At 40.2% G+C, this 23,644-nt stretch overlaps 1 pseudogene; it reads right to left on the bottom strand.

Moving 5' to 3' along the window:
• Positions 1–32: 32 nt before the first annotated feature.
• On the bottom strand, positions 33–23,030 carry LOC134022748 (neurofilament medium polypeptide-like; annotated as a pseudogene).
• Positions 23,031–23,644: the final 614 nt, after the last annotated feature.

The following is a 23,644-nucleotide window of genomic DNA, read 5'->3' as shown; positions in this document are numbered from 1 at the left end:
AGCTTGACCCTGGAATATTTTTGTCAACTCTTTCACTTCTTTACAATTCTCTCAGCAAGGGTGTTTTCCACTGATTGTTCCTCTTCTCTTGCACTCCAATCATATGTCTTCGCTTTGGCTGAGAAATCTTGCTTCTCTGCAGGTGTCTTGGATATAGAAACCTCATTATGTTCAGATTAAATTGCTTTCTTTGTGTTTGAAGATGCATCTTTAGGATCTCTCACCTTTTCAGGTTCTTTGACAATCTTTAATATTTTTGTAGTTCTGGTGCTGTCTGGCACCACCTTGCTCAGGTCTTTGTTTTCCACAGCTGCAACTACCTGTTTCTCTAACTCTTGAGATTCTATCAGACCTGTTTTAGCTTGACTCTCACTGCTGATCTATTCATTCTCATCTGAATTGGGAGATGTCTTTGCTTCACTTACTGTTCTGTCATCTACTGACAATGCCATCCCCTTACTAACAGTCTCTTTTTTCTGGCTTTCTACTTTCTTGCGGATTTCTGTGACTTTTTCCTTATTTTCAGGTGTTTTGGTTGTGAAATCTTGTGCTTTCTTATACTCAGTTGACTCTGTTGTTTCCTTGGTTAGCCTACTCTTAGTGGACTTGCTGTCCTCTTGGAGCATATCTTTGTCGTCATCACTCACAAGAACCTGTGGTTGGGTTTCTTTTTTCTTCAGTGGATCTTCATATCCATATTTGTTCTCACTTTCAGCATCTGCTGTGTCACCTTTCTCCTTTTCCCCGTTGCTCATGATGACCTCTGATCTGATTTCTCTTGGACGTTTTACATCTGGGACAGTGTTGTCTTTTTGTTTTGGTGTATAAGTGTCTTCCTTGTTTTCCTCTCCCTCACCAGAGCTGTCTGGATTTGCATGTTCCATATCCTGTGATGATATTTCTACCTTCTGAACTTTAGTCACTTTCTCAACCTCCTCTTCTGGACTTTCCTCCTCATCTGCATGCTTCCCCTGCTTCCCATCACTGCTCCCCATCTGCGCTTCGCCACCCTCCCCTTGGTCCCCTGCCTCTCCGCCAATGTTCTCCTCTGACCCAGACTCTTCGAACTCAGATATCGCAACCTCCCTGGTGGTCTCGGTTATGATTTCCTCAACAAATTTGTACTGGGGCTCTGCCCTGCGAGTTGGCCCCCTTGCCTGGAAAGGCATGGTAAGGTGTAGACTGGGGACTGGTGATAGATGTACGGCATAGAGATGTGGGTACCTGACATGGTGGACAGGCGGGTGTTATGGAAGAATTCTAGTGGCACTGTGTAAATTTGAATAGTCAAGAGATGGCGGTTACAATAAATTTATTTAGCTTGTACAAATCAAGATTTAACAAAGTACTTTGTGATCAGTCATAACAAAGGAGGTGCTAGCCACAGGTCGTTCGCCAGAGTGATGAAGAACAATCATAAACGCTACCTTATATAAACGTTAGATCAAATGGCATTCTATAAGGTCAATCCATCAATGTAACCAAGTCTATGATTGGCTAACTCAATTCAGTGACAGTTTGAAACAATACATCTCTGTACCATTTGTCCCACAGTCCTTTGATCTGGCATCTCTCCCCAAATCAGTAGATACTAAAGCCACAGAAGTTGATCAGTCAAATGGTCAATTGTCCTTTGTGTGGGCAACTTCAAACAAGTCTACAGGAAGGGTCAGAGCAGTTTGATCAGTTAACAATACAATTGAATCCACATTGTCTCCAGGCCAGCTGTCTCATCCTCCCCAGGTGACAAGAACTCTCTCAGGTCACCCAGACTTCCCGTCTCTTAGACTTCACGTCTCCTAGTTATAAAACTGCAAATGGCATCTCTACCAAATGGGTTGAATCAACTGTCACTGTATTAAGCTTCTTAACCCTCGTGCTGCCTTCGGGTCACATGACCCAAAGGTTCATAACGAACCATCGTTGTGTTTACCCAATTTTACCCAATACAAAAACAAATTAAAATAATTTTCTTTTAACCTTTGCAATGTGGGGGGTCTGAGACAGCCCAACGGTTAAAAGAATATGCTTCACTTTGTCTTTGTATGCGGCAAATCTGTCGCAATACGAAGGTGGGTCACAATGACTGATGGGTCAGAATGACCCGAAGATAACACAAGGGTTAACAAACTTTTAGACTTCCCTTAAAACACATTCCTCATATAAAACACACATATTATAACTGTATTCCAAAATTTCCATGACAGCGGGTCTCCTCACCCTCCAGGAGTTTCCTACATGAGGGGTTGACATGAACAATGTGCATGTGAACAAAACATAACTGCTATAAATTACATTGTGCTCAAACTTTTTCCAGAGTGTTGATGTGGTTTACCCGTAAGACAGGATCTCAACATCCAGTGCCATCTTTACATTTAGCAAGTCCTGATATTCTCTAAGGTGGCCAGACATGTCAAACTTGGCATTAATAAGCTAATTTTCCAGCTGTTTAATGGCATCCTGTAAACACAATATAAATATGATTGAGTATGCCTACTTCTGAGGAAACATGCTTGATTTTAGTCTTCAAATCTCTCCTTTCTCTTTGAGACCTGCCCTATGATGAAAAAAAGAAAATAGCTGGATTAAGATGTTTCTTTTCTAAAATAAAGTGACTATGTTTAATATACAATAATACATTCATGCTGGTTATGGATGTGTCTTCAAAATAAAAGTTGACCTGATAATGAATCATTTCCTTGTTGTGGCGCTCCTCCAATTCACGAAGTTGCCTTTCCAAACCTTCCTTTGTGCCTTTCGCACAGTCCAACTCAATGTTATTTCCCTGCAGGCGTCTTCTGTTCTCCTGGATTTCGAGTGTTGTGGCTTTCAGCGCTTCTCTGTTGCTCTCAGTCGCCTTGGTCAATTTTACAAACTGAGCACGGAAACATTCGTCTACCTGCTGGATGTCAGATACGGCATGACCTTCCAGCTGTGCCCGATGTCCCGGAGAGCCGCACTAAGGTCTGGTTTTCCAGAGTTGTGTGATTTCACCTTTACTTGAGCCTCATTGATCTGGGCGACCGTCTCTGACACCTCAACCTCATGTCTTTTTTTAAGGAACGTAATCTCGTCTACGGGAGACTGAGCTTTCTTTTCCATCTGAAGTTTTGCCAGGTATGCGTCATTCGCATCCCTTTTTAACACCACATAGCTGTTATCGGCATCGGATCTTTTACACGCCTCTTTGTCATATTTCTTCTTCAAGATCTGAAAATCTTCCTCCAGGTTCTCGTGTTCCATTTCGATCTGACACTTCTGAAGGGTAATGTCTTGAACTAGATTTCTGAGGTCCCTGAGCTCCACTTCGAATTCTTGTGCCACAGAGGGGGATTGCGCCTTTTGTCTGATGTCCTCGATTTCCCTCTCTCGTAATTGATTCTGGTGCTCTAAATTACGCACCTTTTCTATGAACCCAGCAAAGCGGTCGTTTAGTCCATGCAGTTGCTCTTTCTCGTTCATTTTCGTTAACTGTAACACCACAGAAAAAGGGTTAGCAAGATCCAGGCTCACCGGTCCCAAATCGAAGTCATCATTCACTGCATTGCCTCTATACAGAGGTGAGGGCATGGGTGTCACTGAAGTTTTCCGCGATGCAGAGAGGATTTCAGATCTTAACCCTCGTGCTGCCTTCGGGTCACATGACCCAAAGGTTCATAACGAACCATCGTTGTGTTAACCCAATTTTACCCAATACAAAAACAAATTAAAATAATTTTCTTTTAACCTTTGCAATGTGGGGGGTCTGAGACAGCCCAACGGTTAAAAGAAAATGCTTCACTTTGTCTTTGTATGCGGTAAATCTGTCGCAATACGACGGTGGGTCACAATGACTGATGGGTCAGAATGACCCGAAGATAACACAAGGGTTAAATGGTACTGCAAATAGTTTCTTTGAGTTCTCCTATTTGGAGAGCCCGATTTGTGCTCCATTCTATTGCTCATGCTGCAGCTGTAATCCTGCTATGGGATTGTGCAGAGAGGGTAATGCTCAATCCTTTTATATGCGTCGCTAACCGCTCACAATGCAGAATGACCCTGTCCATGGTGCTGAAAATGTATAGTATCAGCTGTTGGCTTGACTTCCTGCAAGTGCATGCGTCCTCTTCTTTCAAAGCGATTTTTTTTGTCATAGACAGCATGACGTAGAGGTGAATAGACACTATGTCCCTCCAACGTCTGCACTGATAGCCTTTAAGTTGCAGTCTGCAATGTTTAAGGCTGTGTATTGAAAATGCATTTATTTGGTTGACTGCATTATTAACACCATGTTATGTTTAGTACATATATTAGAATAGACTAATGTTGTTCACATTGGGGTTGTAGTAATACAACATAAACCTTATCAGCCAAACATTACTGTCTCTGTAAGGGTGAATTGTTAAGCTTGGCAAACACAGGCAAATAGACAGCTAGAAAGAAAATGCCTAGATGGGCTCCAATGTTAAAGAAAAAAAAAAATCAGATAAGGGTGCAATCTAGTCTTTATTATAATCCATAGAACATGTGTTTGTTGGGAATAATAAAGGAGATAAAAAAATATCTTCCATAAGGTTTTAGGGTTAGGGGTAGTACTGTTTATACCAAGTAACAAGGAAACAATAGTACACATTAGGGATGCACCGATACAATTTTTTAAGGGCAGAGTACGAGTACCAATATTTTTTTTCTGGTATTTACCGATACCTATACATTAGATTTATTTTTAAAATGTTGCAGTTTTCCAAGCACAACACAGTGAGCCTAATGAATGTAGGACAGCTTCTTTATTGTTACTCAAATGAAAACATTATTATTTTATGTGCTTATCACAAACTTAACCCTTGTGCTGCCTTCGGGTCACATGACCCAAAGGTTCATAACGAACCATCGTTGTGTTTACACAATTTTACCCAATACAAAAACAAATAAAAATAATTGTCTTTTAACCATCGCAATGTGGGGGGTCTGAGACAGCCCAACGGTTAAAAGAAAATGCTTCACTTTGTTTTTGTATGCGGTAAAGTTGTTGCAATACGACGGTGGGTCACAATCACTGATGGGTCAGAATGACCCGAAGATAACACAAGGGTTAAAGCCCAAATTTCAGTGTCCAATAACCGTCAAAGGGCATAATTACCATTGAGGTATCTGTCTTTGATATCGGGGGTATTTTTACGAGTACAAGTACATGAACTTGGTATCGGGCCCAATACTGATACTGGTATCGGTGAACCCCTAATACACATAGTACAGTACAAGCCACAGGGTCATCCCAAATAGGTGGAGAGATAGGGACAGAAAATTATGTGTTTTAACCCTCGTGCTGCCTTCGGGTCACATGACCCAAAGGTTCATAACGAACCATCGTTGTGTTTACCCAATTTTACCCAATACAAAAACAAATTAAAATAATTTTATTTTAACCTTTGCAATGTGGGGGGTCTGAGACAGCCCAACGGTTAAAAGAAAATGCTTCACTTTGTCTTTGTATGCGGTAAATCTGTCGCAATACGACGGTGGGTCACAATGACTGATGGGTCAGAATGACCCGAAGATAACACAAGGGTTAAAACATAATGTGACATTATTTATACGATTAAGCCTGAGCTTGTCCTGTGGGTCATTCCATGTTTGTGCAGCAAACCACTACGCTGTAGTGTCCACTAGTCTCCCCCGGGAGCACAAATCGGGGTGCCGCCCTCCCCCCCGGGGGTGCCTCCCCCCCAACCACAACATACATATGACGTGGCGCGGTTGGCGCCCTTTGCTGGTAGTGCAGGAGGGTTCATTAATGGATGCACTTCGGAAAATGCCGCCCCCCTCTTCATGCCACCCTAGGTAGCTGCCTATGTCGCCTATAGGAAGGACTGGCACTGGATGCAAGAAATAATCCACTGGCTGGATGTAGCATGATCTTATCTACTACCCACAATAATTCATCTTTTTTTGCAGCAGCATTTTAATCTGAGTTAGAGTAGCTTTTGCAATTGCACAACCAAGTCACGTAATGTGACGAGATTGAATTTAAAAGTATAAAAAACTCACCAGGAACAACAACAACATCAGCAACCCTGCACTATGGATTATTATTTTGATGTCATCTTTAAATTAAGTGTCTGAACAGGACTGGGTGTGCAGGCACATATGATTAGTTTCTCCCCCATCTTGAACCTGAAACCTAGATTCTAGGTTAGAAATGTTGCCAATGACCAACGGTTGCTACGTTACAAGAAACAAAGAACCAATCCGATTGGCCAACGCTCTTCACTGTTCCACTGTTCAAACTTGTTTCTGTTTCTACATCTTTCCATCTTTAATACTTTTCAGAATCAGAATGGGTTTTATTCGCCATGAAAGTTCACACAGACAAGGAATTTACTGTGGCAGGAAGGTGCACACATTTAACATATAAGAATCTTAAATAAGAAGTGTACAAGTCTAACTAATACTAAGGGGCTAAAAATGTAAAAAAAATTAAGAATACAATCAAATATAAAATAGCTATAGTACAAATACAAATAGGGCAACATGGCGCAATATGGCAAGGTGTCTTGTGCAGATAAAGTGATAAGTGGTCAAGTCAGTGTGAGTCCTTGGCCTTGTTGAAGAGGCCAGCAGCGGATGGATGGGAAGAAACTGTTTGTGTGGCTTGAGGTTTTGGTCCTGATGGACCGCAGCCTTCTGCCGGAGGGGAGTGGCTGAAACAGAGTGTGTCCAGGGTGGGAGGAGTTGGCCACAATCTTCCTTGCTCGACTCAGGGTCCTCGAGGTGTGCAGGTCCTCGAGGGTATGCAGATTGTAGCCGATCACCTTCTTAGCAGTGCGGATGATACGCTGCAGTCTGCTCTTGTCCTTGGCAGTGGCAAATGTGTACCAGATGGTGATGGAGGAGGTAAGGATGGACTCAATGATGGGTGTGTAGAAGTGCACCATCATTGTCTTTGGCAAGTTGAATTTCTTTAGCTGCTGTCGGAAGTACATCCTCTGTTGTGCTTTCTTGGTGAGGGAGCTGATGTTCAGTTCCCACTTGAGGTCCTGGGAGAGGATAGTGCCCAGGAAGCGGAAGGACTCCACAGTGTTGACTGGGGAGTCACACAGGGTGATGGGGTTGACTGTCTTAACCCTTGTGTTATCTTCGGGTCATTCTGACCCATCAGTCATTGTGACCCACTGTCGTATTGCGACAACTTTACCGCGTACAAAAACAAAGTGAAGCATTTTCTTTTAACCGTTGGGCTTTCTCAGACCCCCCACATCGCGAAGGTTAAAATAAATTGATTTGTTTTTGTATTGGGTAAAGTTGTCGCAACACAATGATGGTTCGTTGTGAACCTTTGGGTCATGTGACCCGAAGGCAGCACAAGGGTTAAGAGCATTGAGCTCTAACATAATGCTTTAACATTTATGAAATTAAATAAGATACCCTTTTCATCACTCTTTTTTCTCCTTTTTCAACCGCAAGAAAACATTGCAATGCATAACAATGACAGATATACTTTTAACACTGTCTCACCATTTTGGTTTCAAAGCAACACTTTTTTTTACCTTCGTACTGCTGACATACTTTTGTCTGCTATGATATTTATAACTGGTATGCAATATACTCTTCATCACTATATTTGCTTCTATATTATATATTATATACTATATTTCTAACTTCAAACTTTTTCTGTTTCTCAGTCTTTCATTCTTTAATACTTTTAACCCTTTTAATTGTATGAAAATAAATAAGATACTTTTTTTTCAACAGTAAGAAAATATTGCAATGCATAACAATGACAGATATAGGCCTACTTTTAATACTTTTTCTCACCATTTTGTTTTTAAAGCACATACCTCTTTTAAAATCTTTGTAAAACCTTCATTATTCAAGCCATCAAAACAAAATCGTTTCAACTGCATTTAGCAAACACACACATTTTCTTCAGGAAATGTACCTTTCTAGTTATTATTTTTGGCCCTATAAGGATCTGTCAATATTTGGACTACATAGACAACGTCAGTGTCAAAAGTTTTGTCTTGGTAGAGATTGAATTGCTTGTATTTTTATTTACGTTCCGTTGCACGGTTTAGGCTGAACTTAAGTTTTTGTGGCAAAAAGTGCCTTGTGTCAACAAAGGGTACTCAGTGCCAACGTCACAACGTCAGCACACGTTAGCAACAACACATGGATACAACCAGTGTTGCCAGGTCATAGGTCATGAATAAAAAAACGTTTAACAAGACCCATTTACTTCAACCGTCTAAGGTTAAACGTTAAGTGGAACAATATAGTCCTCATTAGGCCACTGTTTGGTATGTACAGTATGGTACAGCTAGCATAGCCATTTCTAGCTCTGCTTCAGAATAAAGTAATAAAGTATCAGACATACATGATACAACACACTAGTAACCAATTGACATTATGTGTTAATATACCGAAAATGTCCGTGAATCGAGATGGTGCTGCTGTCTGTCCCGCCGAAAACCATTCAAACAGGTTGACAGCAGTGGGGGTTTTGTTTAACTACAGGGAGCTAACGGAACCACGTGACAAAAAAGCTCTAGCTTTTTTCCTGTGTTTCACTGGCAGTGAGTGTTCACAATGTTGTATTTCACTCCATTCTACACCAAACACGTCAGGGAGGACTGCCTTTATACGAGTCTGCTGAAGATAGCCAGAATATCGGATTTCTTTAACCGAGCCTGTTTCATTCATCATTTGCCTGAGAAAGCGACTTCCGTTGGCCAGCTTCATTGAAAACCATTCAAACCGGTTGACAGCAGTGGGTTTTTTTGGAACTACAGCGAGCTACATGAACCACGTGATCACGTGTCGGCGAGATCAAAGCGTGTCGCAACTCTCTTTTTCTATGGCTCTGTCTGGAACCAATCGTCACTCTTAATGCCTAAACCTCACAGCCAATCAGGAACAGAGTGGGGAGAGGTTTTCTACATTGATCTAGCCTGTTAATTTTGCTCTCAAAGTGCACTAGATTGATGCGTTTAACTTTAAAATTTAAGAAATTTTCTTCCTGGGAAGCATGCCCCCGGACCCCCCCAGAGGGGCGGGGGTTCGCTGTATCGTTCTCACCTTTTTTACCCCTGACCTGTTTACATGCCTGATTTAGGAAACGTGTTATTAAAACAGCCGCCCCAACAGCATCCCAGCTTTGATTATTCTTTATGTTGTAATTGGTGCTGGGGGTCGTACAACTCCCTGTGCTTTTCAAGTTCGAGAATTAATTTGATGTCGTCCATTTCCTTGAATTTCTCAGCTGATTTCCAAAATCTATTTGGGGTTTCTCTCTCGGTAGGCTATGTCTGCACACGTGTGTTGTGTGCAACGTGTGACAACTCGTTTCTCTTAAACAAACAAAACAACTACGGGCATGCTGGCTCAACAGATCAATCCATTTATTTTCATTCGTTTTTATCAGGGAAACCACATGAAACGGCCGTTCGTTACCAACATTGGGTTTTATATAGGGTGATTATTGGTAAAGTCCGTAGGCCTCCAAAGTAATATTAAAAAAAATATTATAAAGTCTACAACTTTAAAAATGTTCACCGCAGTCTACAATTAATGTCGTAAAATCTTAATAACATGTTTTTTTATTCAAATATATAAACTAATATGGTGTATTTTATCATCCTGCAGTCGATTTCGCAAGCGTCTCGCGAAAAAATTCGACCAGCTGCCGAAACATTTGCTGCAGGTTGCAGGCAATCACGCTTTGCCTGTGTGGCCTGTCGAATTTGATAACATGAGCAACGAAGGAAAAAAGGTGGCACTTCCGGGCGCTTTGCAGCTAATCGCAGCGCTTCGCAGCCAGTGTGTTCCAGGCGTTACACGGTCCTACGAATTGCAATAAATCCAAGGTTTGGCAACACTCGGATTTTCCAAAAAGATGAGCAATTCGACGACCCATGCAATTGTCAAGATATGTCGTGCTGCTAAATTACACAGGCAGCACGGCTAATTTAGGTAGCCTCACCTAAAGAGGCTACATGGCATTTGTGTGGAGACGTCTGCCTCCCCCTCGGATTCAGGGCTAGTCAGTGGCTCCACCGGTACCCCTAGGAAGTAGAGTGGTGAGCAAAGTATTGCAACTTTTTTTCATGCCCCACTGGCTAACAGCTCTGCTCGTTTTAAGACAATAACCGAAGCCATCGCCTTCTTTATTTGTAGAGATATCCATCCCTACAGTGTTATAGACAACAAGGGCTTCCAATACTTCCTCAACATATTGGAGCCGAGGTACCATATACCAACTAGAGAGGGTACAATTTCTGGGGAAATTGTAGGGTGTGCTTGCTTGCGTCGGTTGCACAGGGGTCCGTTTAATGACATTTTTACAACTGATATTTCTGTATATTTTATATAAAAATGCATACTTATTATTTATAAAGATGACATAGATTTAAAAGCATCTTTTTTTGTTGCTCATTTACAACTGAAAATACGAGTGAAGTGTAGAATGAAATAGATGTCTTCTCATTTCCCCTGCAAGAGGCAGCCTCATCGTTGAAACAAAACGAATAAATTGGGCAGACCGGTGTAAAAATTGACCTAATCTCTATGACTTAAACGTCATTTAAAGTTTTTCCCTTCTCATGATATTTTCAGGCATTTAGCCTACTCATTGCATTCATTCATTAATAAAGAACCCCCTTTGAAGATTATTCTACGACGTTGCCCGGCAGTAGAAGATGGAATCGCGATTCAAACAGTACCATCTGCTAACGGAAAAAATGCCCCCAAAAACGTAAATAAGCTTGACATTTATTTAGTGGAAAATCGCTCATTCATAAAAAGCTCACTGGTAGCGATCATTGTCAGTAACAACGCAAAATGCGATATAGCCCTGTGTGGAGAAGCTGCCCCGGTAAATTGTACTACTACGGCACAGTACTAGACTACTGCTGTGTTCGTCTTGGTAGCGATTGCGTTGGTTGAATTGGATTGAACGTTCCGTTGTACGGTTTAAGATGAAATTAATTATTTTCATGAACAGATTGACAACGTTTAGGCTGTGGCAATGAAGTTCAGGTTAGTAGTTAGATGGACTTTTGATAAAAGTAAGGGGAGTGCCGAACATGTTCTGTCGCCGTTTGACTTCCTAAACAGCTGTGTAGTGTAGATGTTTTTGTAGTGTGTCTCACGTAAGCTACAGCGTTGCAGTGAGCTACACTGGTTTGAGACCACAGGTAATGGTAATTTCACCAACAAATCGTTTACTAATGTCAGAATAAATCCTACAACGAAAATGTATATGTGAGGAATGTTTATTTTAACGTTTGAAAACAGATAACGCTACATCATAGACCACTGTAGTATGTGTTGCCCGGGCAACACAGGCTAATGTCATGATGCTAATACTTCAGTGAAATAGTAGACTACTGTTTCCGAAAGTAGATGTACTTCCTTAATAATATCAGCTTATACTGTACATTACACATGACTATTGTGTGTTATATCACAAAGTAAAATGAGTAAATAGTTATCACCCTGGCCTCTTTGCTTGTGGCGTTTCTGCAGCTGCCTTGCAGTAAAGCTATAGTTAGCCTAGCTATCCCCCAAGTTAACAGATGCGAAACGAATGTTCTGCCAAAGGTAGTCACGCGTGTTTTCGTGACGTTAGTGACGTAGTGACGTTAGTAACGTCAGTGACTGTGACTAGCAAATTAGCCACCGTTAGCTTCACTTTTCACCACAAAAACTTAACTTCAGCCTAAACCATGCAACGGAACGTAAATTCCAATAGAAGCAACTCAATCGCTACCAAGACGAAACTTTTGACACCTACTTTGTCTATGTAGGCCAAATATTGACTGAGTTTTATATATGTGAGAGAACAAAGGTTGCGCCCTTGCCGAAGGCAAAGCACACCCAACTAGAGAGGGTACAATTTCTGGGGAAATTGTAGGGTGTGCTTGCTTGCGTCGGTTGCACAGGGGTCTGTTATGACATTTTTACAACTGATATTTCTGTATATTTTATATAAAAATGCATAGGGCCTACTTATTATTTGTAAAGATTACATAGATTTAAAAGCATCTTTTTTTTGCTGCTCATTTACAACTCAAAATACGAGTGAAGTGTAGAATGAAATATGTCTTCTCATTTCCCCTGCAAGAGGCAGCCTCATAGCTGAATCAAAACGAATAAATTTGGCAGACCGGTGTAAAAATTGACCTAATCTCTATGACTTAAACGTCCTTTTAAGTTTTCCCTTCTCGTGATATTTTCAGGCATTTAGCCTACTCATATTGCATTCATTCATTAATAAAGAACCCCCTTTGAAGATTATTCTACGACGTTACCGGCAGTAGAAGATGGAATCGCGATTCAAACATTACCATCTGCTAACTGAAAAAATGCCCCCAAAAACGTAAATAAGCTTGACATTTATTTAGTGGAAAATCGCTCATTCATAAAAAGCTCACTGGTAGCGATCATTGTCAGTAACAACGCCAAGTGCGATATAGCCCTGTGTGGAGAAGCTTCCCCGGTAAATTGTACTACTACAGTACAGTACTAGACTACTGCTGTGTTCGTCTTGGTAGCGATTGCGTTGGTTGAATTCGATTAAACGTTCCGTTGTACGGTTTAGGCTGAAATTAATTATTTTCATGAACAGATTGACAAAGTTTAGGCTGTGGCAATGAAGTTCAGGTTAGTAGTCAGATAGTTTCACCTATTGAAAGACTTTTGATTTAAGTAACAGGGAGTGCCGAACATGTTCTGTCGCCGTTTGACTTCCTAAACAGCTGTGTAAGTTAGATGTTTTTGTCGTGTGTCTCGCATAGGCTACAGCGTTGCAATGAGCAACACTGGTTTGAAACCACAGGTAATGATAATTTCACCAACAAATCGTTTACTTGTAATGTAATGTCATAATAAATCCTACAAAGAAAATGTATTTGTGAGGAATGTTTATTTTAACGATTGAAAACAGATGCATCATAGACCACTGTGGTATGTGTTGCCCGGGCAACAGAGGCTAATGTCATGCTAATGCTTCACTGAAATAGTAAATAGTTATCACCCTGGCCTCTTTGCTTGTGGCGTTTCTGCAGCTGCCTTGCAGTAAAGCAGTTAGCTTAGCTATCTCCCAGAAGTTAACAAGCTGCTAAACTAATGTTCTGCTAGAGGTAGTCACGCGAGTTTTCATGACGTTAGTGACGTAAGTAGCGTCATTGACTCTGGCTAGCAAGTTAGCCACCGTTAGCTTCACTTTTCGCCACAAAAACTTAATTTCAACTTAAACCATGCAACAGAACGTAAATCCCAATAGAAGCAACTCAATCGCTACCAAGACGAAACTTTTGACACCTAGGTTGTCTATGTAGGCCAAATATTGACTGAGTTTTAGGGGGGCAAAAAGAATAATAAAAATAATATATATGTGAGAGAACAAAGGTTGTGCCCTTGCCGAAGGCAAAGCACACCCAATAAAACTAACAATAACAATAGGTTTCCTCCTTACGGAGGAATCCTAATAAGAAAATGTAGAAACACTTAAGTGGCTTCGCCGCTTCGTGGCTTGGCCACCAAATATAGCTGCAAGCAGCAACTCTGCTGTTGTCCGTTAGGGAGACTGGTGTCCACTTGATGACAGATGGCAGACTGTCACAGATCGATGTCCACCGACGACCAGGCAGGTGCTGACAGCTCAAACCCCCTACACCACAGGGGATGTGTGGAGGGGGGACAGAGAAAGGAGAGCAGGAATTAGAGAATGCAAGGAGAAACGAACAGTTACATTTACATTTATTCATTTAGCAGACGCTTTTATCCAAAGCGACTTCCAAGAGAGAGCTTTACAAAGTGCATAGGTCACTGATCATAACAACGAGATAGCCACAAAACATTGCGAGTAGCCAAAACATGAAGCACACATTGTGAACAACCAAAATAAGTGCCAAAGGGAAGAACCATAAGAGCATGTAGTTAAACAAGTTACAATTAAACAACATGAACTGCTATAAGTGCAAGTGTACCTGTGGAAAAAAGCAAGCAACAATAATAAAAACAATATATCACAGCGAGTACAAAAATTTAAATCAGTTACCACTAACCACAAGAGCAACAAGTCTCTAAGCAAGAGTCATTGTGATCCTTGAGGAAACTAACATCGGTTACAGTACACAATATTACAGTTACAGTAATATTAGAATGAGGTCCCCCACCGGTCAAGTGTGGACTAGTGCTGCAATTTAGCAGAGCAAAAAAGGGTATTTGATGCAGCCCTAGACACCAAGATAGCGCCAGCCCCCCTCGGTTGGAACATGAAATCTGTTCCAGGGAAGAGAAACTCTAAAATACAATATTTATACTCTAAATAATGTATTTATTGCAGGTGCAAAAAAGAAAATAACAGACCAAAAGATATAACAGTATACGGAATATGTAAAATATCACACTATGCAATAGCCTTTTTGTGTTATATATAGTAGCCTATCAATATTATATAATTGATACAGTGCAAATGATCTAGTCATGGGTTAAATAATCTAGGTTAGATTCACAGTTAGTGGTATAGAACAAAAATATATCTTATACATCTTACTTGAGCTAAGTTAGAAATGTACATGGTAAATTGACTGCATTTATATGGCTATTTTATACCATAGCGGCATAAAAGCCACACACACACACAGGTGGAGCTACAATGCAAATGTCCATGCCAGCTCATCAGGAGCAACTTGGGTCAGCATCTTGCTCAAGGACACTTGAAGAGGAGTCGGGAATAAACCACCAACCTTGTGGTTGATCCTCTCTATCCTTTGAGACACAGCCGCCCTACATGAACATTCTTACCATCACTGAGGCATGGAAAAGCATGATCACCTTTTAGACACGTTTTAACATTGCCTATATTAAGACAATGCAAAATAGGCATTTTACAAGTGCAGTGGTTTCTTACACAAAACGATCCCTCATATCAGTCATTTGCCATTCACTGACATTTAAAAAAAAATTATCCTTCACATGATTGCTTCTTTTTGGAGATGGGATTAACAGTAAAAACATAGAAACAATTGCAAACTCTTTGATTCCAGTGTATTTAGTTGTTTTCTACTCCTTCTCTTAGGTGAAAGTAGTTTATGAAGAGTTGTAGCTTGCCAGATTTACTGTAGAGGCTAAATGTTCAGAATGTGGTTTACTTGGCACAATGCTTTGGCTGTTCAATGCTGACAGAGATGACGTTGACTTCATTATTATGTCCAGAAGCGTCATTGTACGGTTGAGAAAATTGTACGGTCATTCAAACTTGTGAATTAGAAGAGAGATGTAAACTTAGCAAAATTGCTTCCCTATATGTGTGAGAATTCGGGTTAAAGACATCAACATACCCATTAACTAAGGATGTATAATACTGTATATACGGATTTGCACATGATTTAGCTGATCAGATTTAGCATACCCATATTGGGGGGGAAAATTGTCTGTTAAACCAAATATACTCACTGTGTCTTTCTGGAGATATCATGACTGGTGCTCCCTCTGCTCTCGTGGTTCAGAAGGTCAAAGGTTTCCTGAATTCCTTTATTTTCTAAAATTATCTAAAATCTCTTGTAGCCCAAACGCAAGCATTAAATAATTTCCAATCCATAGTTATATGGTTGATTTCACAAATTCAACAGTAATATTTAGCAACATGTTGGTGAAAAATAAAATACAACCAAGCAAATTCGATAATACAAAACATTAAAATACACATGGAAACCAAATAGTATAAAGTTTAGGAAAATAAATTAAATTAAGAAAGTACACTTACAACTCTATTTTAAGTTTAACATTCTTAATTAAACAGAAGATCTATCTACAATTTAACAATGTGTTGTATAAAAAAAGTATATTTGCACTGCCTCAATGAATTCATAATTTAATTCCCAGTGTCTGTTATATATACCCATCTCACCCCCTTCAAGGAGCCGTCCAATGTTATGCTCTCCTTGCAACCACCCCCACCCCAAAACCTGAGTACGTGGACGGTAATTGACATAAATCATATATCTAAATGGTCTTATATAGAACACATACGGGCTGTATCTTAAATGGTCACAATCTTAAATATCAATTAAGAACATTTACATAAAGGAAACTAGTATTGCTTCATGAAAACTGTAGTACGTCTGCACAACTTCAACAATAACATCTTCTGTGCCTTTAATGTATACATGGTCTATTAGTGTACCCTTTTCAGTTGTGGCTGCTTGCACATGTTGAGTGTATCCATGTTGTTCCATTAACTTTAGAATTGTAGATGATACAAAGACATCCTCGTTAAAGTCTCCCATGATAACTTTCTTCCCTGGATGCTTCTCAAGTTCACAGATAACCTTTAACAGCTGTTGTCGAAACACGTCAATTTGATAAGAGCTAGGCCTGTACAACACAGCACCTGTCACATTTACATGAGGTTTTGCAAAATACAAACATTCTAAATTGTATTGTTCTGGAATCAAAACGTTCATGTCAATCTTGTCGGAATAATACATACCAACTCCACCTCTTTGTTGTTGTTTCAGTTCTGTAAAGAGTGGCTCTGTGTCATCGTAACAGTTTGCTCTTGGATTGTGGTTGAAGCGAAATCCTGGAAGTTCTGGTAAATCTTCAGTGCCTATGAGCCATGTTTCAGTTAGGCAAATACAATCAGCTTTCATTAGAGTTTTATGGGAATGAATATCTTCAAAATGAGCTTTCAGACTCTGTACATTGTGAAGTGCTAGTGTATATGTACAGTTAACATTAGAGAAAACAGACTTTTCAAATGTAAACTGAGTCAAGGTTTTCATTGCCATGTCTATTTTGTTATTGCAATATATGGTTGACTCTTTCAAGTCCTCAATTATCAGTCCACTGAGAGTTTTCACACGACTCAAAGCAACATATGCTTGCCCTGCAGTAAAAATCTTTTTTAGTGATACAACAGCTTTTTCAACAGTGAGTCCTTGGACTTGCATGCCCACGCCAGTCTGAGTGGAAATTGACGGCGTATACCACCAGCATTTGTGACTTTATCCTCTTCTACTTCAATTAGCGTTGAACGTTCAGAAAACCTCACATTTGATTTTGATCTCTGAATCTTGCCAACATTTGGGTCATCAAACTCTACATGAATAGCTGTGGGTAAATCATCATCTTGTTGACGTTTACTGATGTGGACAACTGTTCCAAATGCTCCATTGACAAGACCATCGGACACATCGATGTTCTTCTTCAACATCACTTTCGCTCCAATACCCAATGAAACACAATCCGACAAACAGGAATTAAAAATGTTTGTGTGAAAGCCCACTTTCTGTTCCATTCTTCCAGTTTTAGGATTTCTGACAAAATCTTGTGCCAGTATACTGATTGCGTCAGGGCAGGTCTGTTGCAGTCTCTGGATGTTATATTCATCAACCTCTGCGTTTGTTGCAAATATGTGAATGTCACTACATTCTTCACCAGTTCCGCACTGCTTTAATGTGAAAACATCATGGCTGCTTAGAGGTTCATTCTTTTTACGAACTCTCAGGCGATTCAACATTTCTGCAAAGTCTGCATTTTGTTGTCTAACTACTTTGGTTAGTTCTGCAACTTCAAAGTTGTTCTCCCACAAGTTGGCTCCGTTGTTATCAGCAAAGAGAGGAGTGCCTTTTACAGGTGGCAATTGATAGAAATCACCCACAGCAACAATGCAGACTTTTCCAAAAACAGAGTAATCGCCAGTCTGCTTGATTTGACGCAGTCTACCATGAACGTAGGCCAGAAGGCGGTGGTCAACCATGGACACTTCATCAATGATGAGAATTTGCAAGTTGCCCATTTTGGTTCGTAGAGAATTGACTTTATCATCACTTAGAGGTTGATATGGCAATCTGATATTGGCACCGATGGAGAATGTGTTGTGAATGGTTGTTGCACCAATGTTATATGCAGCCGCACCAATGTTATATGCAGCCACACCTGTTGATGCTGTTAAAATGACAGTGGCATCATCTGGACTTTCAGCAAGTTGAGATAACATTCTAGAGGATTCATAATGTATTGCTTTGACTAAATGGCTTTTCCCTGTTCCTGCTCCACCTGTAATAAATAATCGAAATGGTTCAGGATTTTGTCCAAGCAATTTATCTAAACACCACTGACGAACATGATAGAATATTGCAGACTGCTCCTCATTTAATGACCGTAGTAAACGCAGTGCATCCTCTCTGGGCATTGTCACATGATTTGTTTCAAGAGTACATGTGGTTTGTGGGCGTGCTGTCAGATCTGGAATGAGGTCCTCATCATCATCGTCATCAGGCATGACCTTATCTTTCATCAGTTCTAAACAATGAAGACACTCGTTTTCAGTTTCAGGACATATTTGAGCCCAGGCATCTTCTAAGTCAATGTTGTCTTCCAGCAACTGTTTTGCTTTATCGATTTCATCGCTTTCTTTTTCGAATAAAGCTTTGTTAGAATCAACAATTAACTGCACTCTTTGGATATCACTGCCACATTTCACTGCACCATTCTTGTAGAAATCCTCGTATGTATCAAACTGGGCCGGCTTAAGGTGACAGTCATAATAATATGGCAAAAAAAGTTGCAATAACGAATGAAAGTACTTTTCTGGGTTTTTTGTGGGAGAAAATCTGGGATACCTCACAACAGCAGGTTCAGTTCGGGTCCTCTGCTTCAAAAATCCACAGTTGTTGTTTAGCTTGATAATGTAATCTGAATCTTTTTCTGTGGAAACTTGTGACTTTGAGAGTACTCTATATTCAGAACAAAAACTGGCAAGGCATAGACTTTCTAATTGTGCTGTCCTCGGTCGGTTCTTATACCTCTCAACTGCATTGGTCATCCAAAGACTGTTTTCATCATCACTCCCTTGATGTTGAGATTTATTTTGGAGTATGTGCAAAGGCAAACTCATCCTAACAGGGTTCTTTCTCCCCAATGGGTATATACTGTACTTGACGAGAGCATTCTTTCAAGTGCATATGTGTTAATCGATACACTGCCTCTTGGGCTGAAACTTCTCTGTTGTGCAGATATACGCTTCCCAGCTGTTTGAATGCTGCTTTTGCATCAAGATTTCCATTCATTCCCTCATTTTGTGCACGCTGTAACAGCAGCCCCATTTCTTGTTCTGCTTTTGTGATATACGTCAGTATATAGACCACTACTGAAAAAGCATCTGTGACATACTGGATATCCATATTGCCTTGCCATGCACGCAATAAGTCTTTGTTGTACTGATTTACCCAAATGTCTTTTGGACTTCGCTTTAGCACAACGCTCTTCTTTTTGGAACATATGTTGTATGCTTTTTCAAACAAACCTTGATCAATTCCAATAGACTCAAAAAATACATCTGTTGAATTAAAATTCATATCAGGCTTTGTCAACGCAGTTTTGACTTTCTTCATAATTCCAGTTGCACTTGTATTTTCATCTTCACCATTCAAGTCCTCTGAGTTACCTCCTCTTGTGACAAAAGTATGGTTGGATGGTGGTCGTGGGAAATTAAATCTGCACACTGTGTTTTTCTTACGGCATGTCTTGGAATGTCTTGTGCTGTGTTTCTGCAAACAATTCACAGTCTCATTAAGCTCTGTGTCAGTCTCAGGTGGAGTCTCACAAGTGATGTATGTATCTATAAAATGTGCTTCTTCGGCATCACTTTCTTTGTCAATCTTTGGAGCATTCTCAACCCAAAAAAGACAGTGGACATGTGGTGAGCCACGTTGTTGAAATTCAACACGGTAAAAGTAATCTTTGATTTTCCCAATGGGTTCAGCTGGAGACATGATTACATCACGCAGAAAACAATGCCATCTGTGATCAAACATTCTTGCTGCTGTGACAGGATTGCGTCGTATAAGTCATTTTTCAGACCAGTCAAGTTCATTAACATTTAACTGTTTTCCTTCTATCTTTAGGATAGACTTCAGCATTTCAGGCCATCTCAAATCAGCAGAGCTAAAAGATGCAAAAAAAGTGGGTATGGAAAGTTGTCTAATCATGGCAAAAAGGTCTTTCTGTACTGACATCCAGAATGGAGGTGTGCCACGAATTCCTCTTAAGAACTTGTATCCTTCGTTATTATGTAATATTCGACGTAGTGAGTCTGAGTTTGTTAGCATGTCTTGTGTCATTTTTTTCAGAGAATTGCCTTCCCCTTTGCGTAATGCGACTGAAACACTAGACACAACTTGATTCACTTCTGATATGTACTGTGCATAAAAAATGAAGTCCATGTTCTGTGCGAAACGACCATCTGCATTGAGTATGCGTGTATTCATGTAACGTAACAGGGTTATTTTTTCCTCTCTTTTAGTATGTAAAGTAGACCCACCAGTAGGATAGAGGACAGGGAAACATTTTGCTTCATTGGTTTGATCTGATAGCAACCAAACAGGACTGTTGCCTTCACCTGGTGCCACATTTAGTATGTCCTGGAAATGCTGATCAATGATCTCTGAACCAAGATCAACCGGCTGTAATGATGTATCTGACAAAAGTCCATTCTGTCCTTTAATATATGTCAAATCTTCCTCTGGTGGCTCTTCAGGAGTATTCTCTTCATCACTCTCTTCTACGGTTTCATCTTTGTTATATGCCTCTTTCTCAGCACCATCAGTTTCATTCAAAGTATTAATCCAGTCTTCATTGAACTTCACATCATCATACCATTTATTGTGCGTCATTAAATATTTCAGAGCATTTCTGACACGGTCAGTATGGACATACATATACTCATAATGCCCTTTGTATGTCAATTTTCTCTTCAGTTTTACTCTTATCATTTTGTCGTCACATTCATGTCTTGGAAGTATGTTTGTTACATCTGTGTTATTGATAGGAACAGAGACACATGGGCCATGACAAGCTCTCTGGCGACCACGGGGCAAACACAGCAATTTCATGAAAGGAATATGACGTGCGATCAAATGTTGCTCTAAAGAGTTGAGACACTTGAGTTCCACTGGGATTTCCTCCAAATGCATGTTGTTGGCAACGCTCTGGTCTGGAAGTTTTCCACCAAGTATTTTTCGATGGCATGTATAGCAAATCCACAACTTGCTTGATGGATTGTCACACAAATGGTTTCCATGCTCACATTCAACATCACACGCATGCAAATATGTTCATGTTATACACCTGTTAGCCAGTGCAGCAATGTTCTGTCCTTTGTTTTCATAGGAAGGTCTTTTACACTCAACAACCTGTTTTCGGAAAAGTAAACGGTGACACACACAGCATACATACTCTGGACCTCTGCTGACTTGTTGGCGGAAATGACTAATGGCGACATCAAGGTTTTCTTTTCTCTTTTGCCACCTTGCATAGTCCTCACAGCTTCTTTGAGTTTTATTTGAACGGATATTTTCATTTTCTTGGTACTTCTTTGTGTTATGCTGTTTGATTTGATTTTGAAATATTATATTTCTTCTGTATTTATTACTACCATAATCACAGAGAAAAGACTGAAATTCCCTGTTCGTCTGGTATTTGGTTTTAGCAAATGCTTGCACAGTTGCTTGAAAGCTAAGATTTGTCCTGTATTTACTTTTAGAGTATGCTCGTACACCTTCTCTAAAGTCAAGATTCTTCCTATATTTACTTTTAGAGTATTCTCGTACACCTTCTTTAAAGTCAAGATTCTTCCTATATTTACTTTTAGAGTATTCACGTCTTAGTTTCTCAAATTCACGACTTGTCCTATACTTGGTCAAATAATTATCCAGCTTATATTTTTTATACGTTGTGTTTCTTCTCTTCTCATTTTCACGCTTGGCCTGTTTGACAGACTTTTGTCCGTCGTTCAATTTCCTTTTTCTTAAACGTGTCTTCAAATGATCAATCTCTCCAGGCTGACACATTCCTGCACAAACATTTAGTGCACCTCTTTGTTTAACACATTGTACAACTTCATAATGGTTGCCTGTGTGGTTCAAGAAGATACCATTTTCTGTGCATGACTGTGGATCTGTAGTTGTTGGTCGGTGCGCATTCCATCTTCCACCATTTAAAGTCATTATAGTTGTTTCCAAAAAGTCAGCTGCAGCAAAAATGTCCATCTCAGTTGCCCACGAACCACTGTAATACATTCTTGACTTGGTCACGTAGTCCTGTACAGATGTGTACTCATCTCTCAAATACAATTCAAATTTGGAACTGTTCTGTTTAAGGTGTTTCTCGACAGCCCGTCTAATTTTCAGATGCTTCTCTTCATTTTGACATATGCTGTAAGATAGGCTACGATAGAAACAGTTTCCATCCGGCTTTATACTTTTTATTTTACAAGGACAACCCATGACATCAACGTTTGTTGCTACAGTAGTCTGAACGTTTTCATTAGCAAGTTTTAAACGTGCGCACAAAACATCCTGATCCTGACGCGTTAGAGGTTTAAAAGGTTGTTCCTGAACTCTTACATCGCTAATAATGACATCATCTGTTGCCTGATTTGTTTGAATGGGGGTTGTTGTTAATGTTGGTATGTCTGTCTTTGTTGTTGAGGACACCATCTCTCTAGCAGTGATATCTCTGGCTCGTTTCCTAAGACGGAATGAATTATTCGGTTGACGCTGAGGTTTACTCTCTGGTACAGAGTCGTTAAGAGGCTTTTCAAGAATACATGTAGGTTGAATGACATTGTCGTCCCGGCTGTATGTCTTACTTTGTGCACTGTGTTGCTTTGCGTTTAAGTCAGAACTAGCAGCATATACTTCAGACATGTCATCACTTTGTTTTGCAACACCAATACAAAACCCATCATCACAAACCTTGATAGGTTTACGCTTTCGCTTCAAAACGTCACTGTAGAGTGCTGTGCTTGAGAATACATCGGAAGTGGCAGCAGATTTCGTCTGCACAGGATCTTTTGAGCCGTTCCCAATAGTTGACACTACAGCATTTGACTTTACCTGTTGTTTGTGCACCTTACCATTTCCTTTCACAACATCACTGTACAGCGGGCTGCTGCTTGGAGAGCTTGCCGTGTTGACCATGTAACTGGAAGACGTACCTGCATCATTAGGAATTCCATGCAGCTCTGCACTGACATCCATCATGACTGCTTCAACTCCAGTTATCTCAAAGTGTGGTGTTATTTCCCCAACTGAGCTTGCAAAGTCAAAAACATATCTGTAAAGAGATTCAGCAGAGCTAAAATAAGCAACAATACTTGACTTGTGTCGTTTCTTGTTAACATCTCTATTAGCGTGTGAATCAATAAGTGCAAACCATGTTCCCTCTTTTACAATAGCACATGTATTAGCACAAATGGTTAAGAGACATGCATCGTTACTCAACAGTGTTCGTTGTAATGCTACATCAAATGGCATGGCAACATCACGTACAGCATGGTCGTAATCCTCAACATGAACAAATCCAGTGAAAGAATCATAAAAGTATATTCTGAAATCTGAATTCCACAATCTATGTCTTGTTGGCAGTTCAGACACAGCAATGTAACCTCTTCCTCTGACATGATCTCTTATCTTACCCTGAGCTCTCATTGATCTATACAGGCAAGTCCCTTTCACCAAAACATCATCTAAATCTTGAGTATTCCAAGTCAACACGCTTTTTGCCTTGATCCTCATAACTGCAGTCAGACTGATGGCACCACACTGCTTGTTTTGTGCATCTCCAAACTGTGGATGACCTTGATGAAAGGATC

The sequence above is a fragment of the Osmerus eperlanus genome, chromosome 6 (assembly GCF_963692335.1).
Source record: "Osmerus eperlanus chromosome 6, fOsmEpe2.1, whole genome shotgun sequence".
Classification (NCBI taxonomy): Eukaryota; Metazoa; Chordata; class Actinopteri; order Osmeriformes; family Osmeridae; genus Osmerus; species Osmerus eperlanus.
This window is presented reverse-complemented; position numbering and strand designations above follow the sequence as displayed.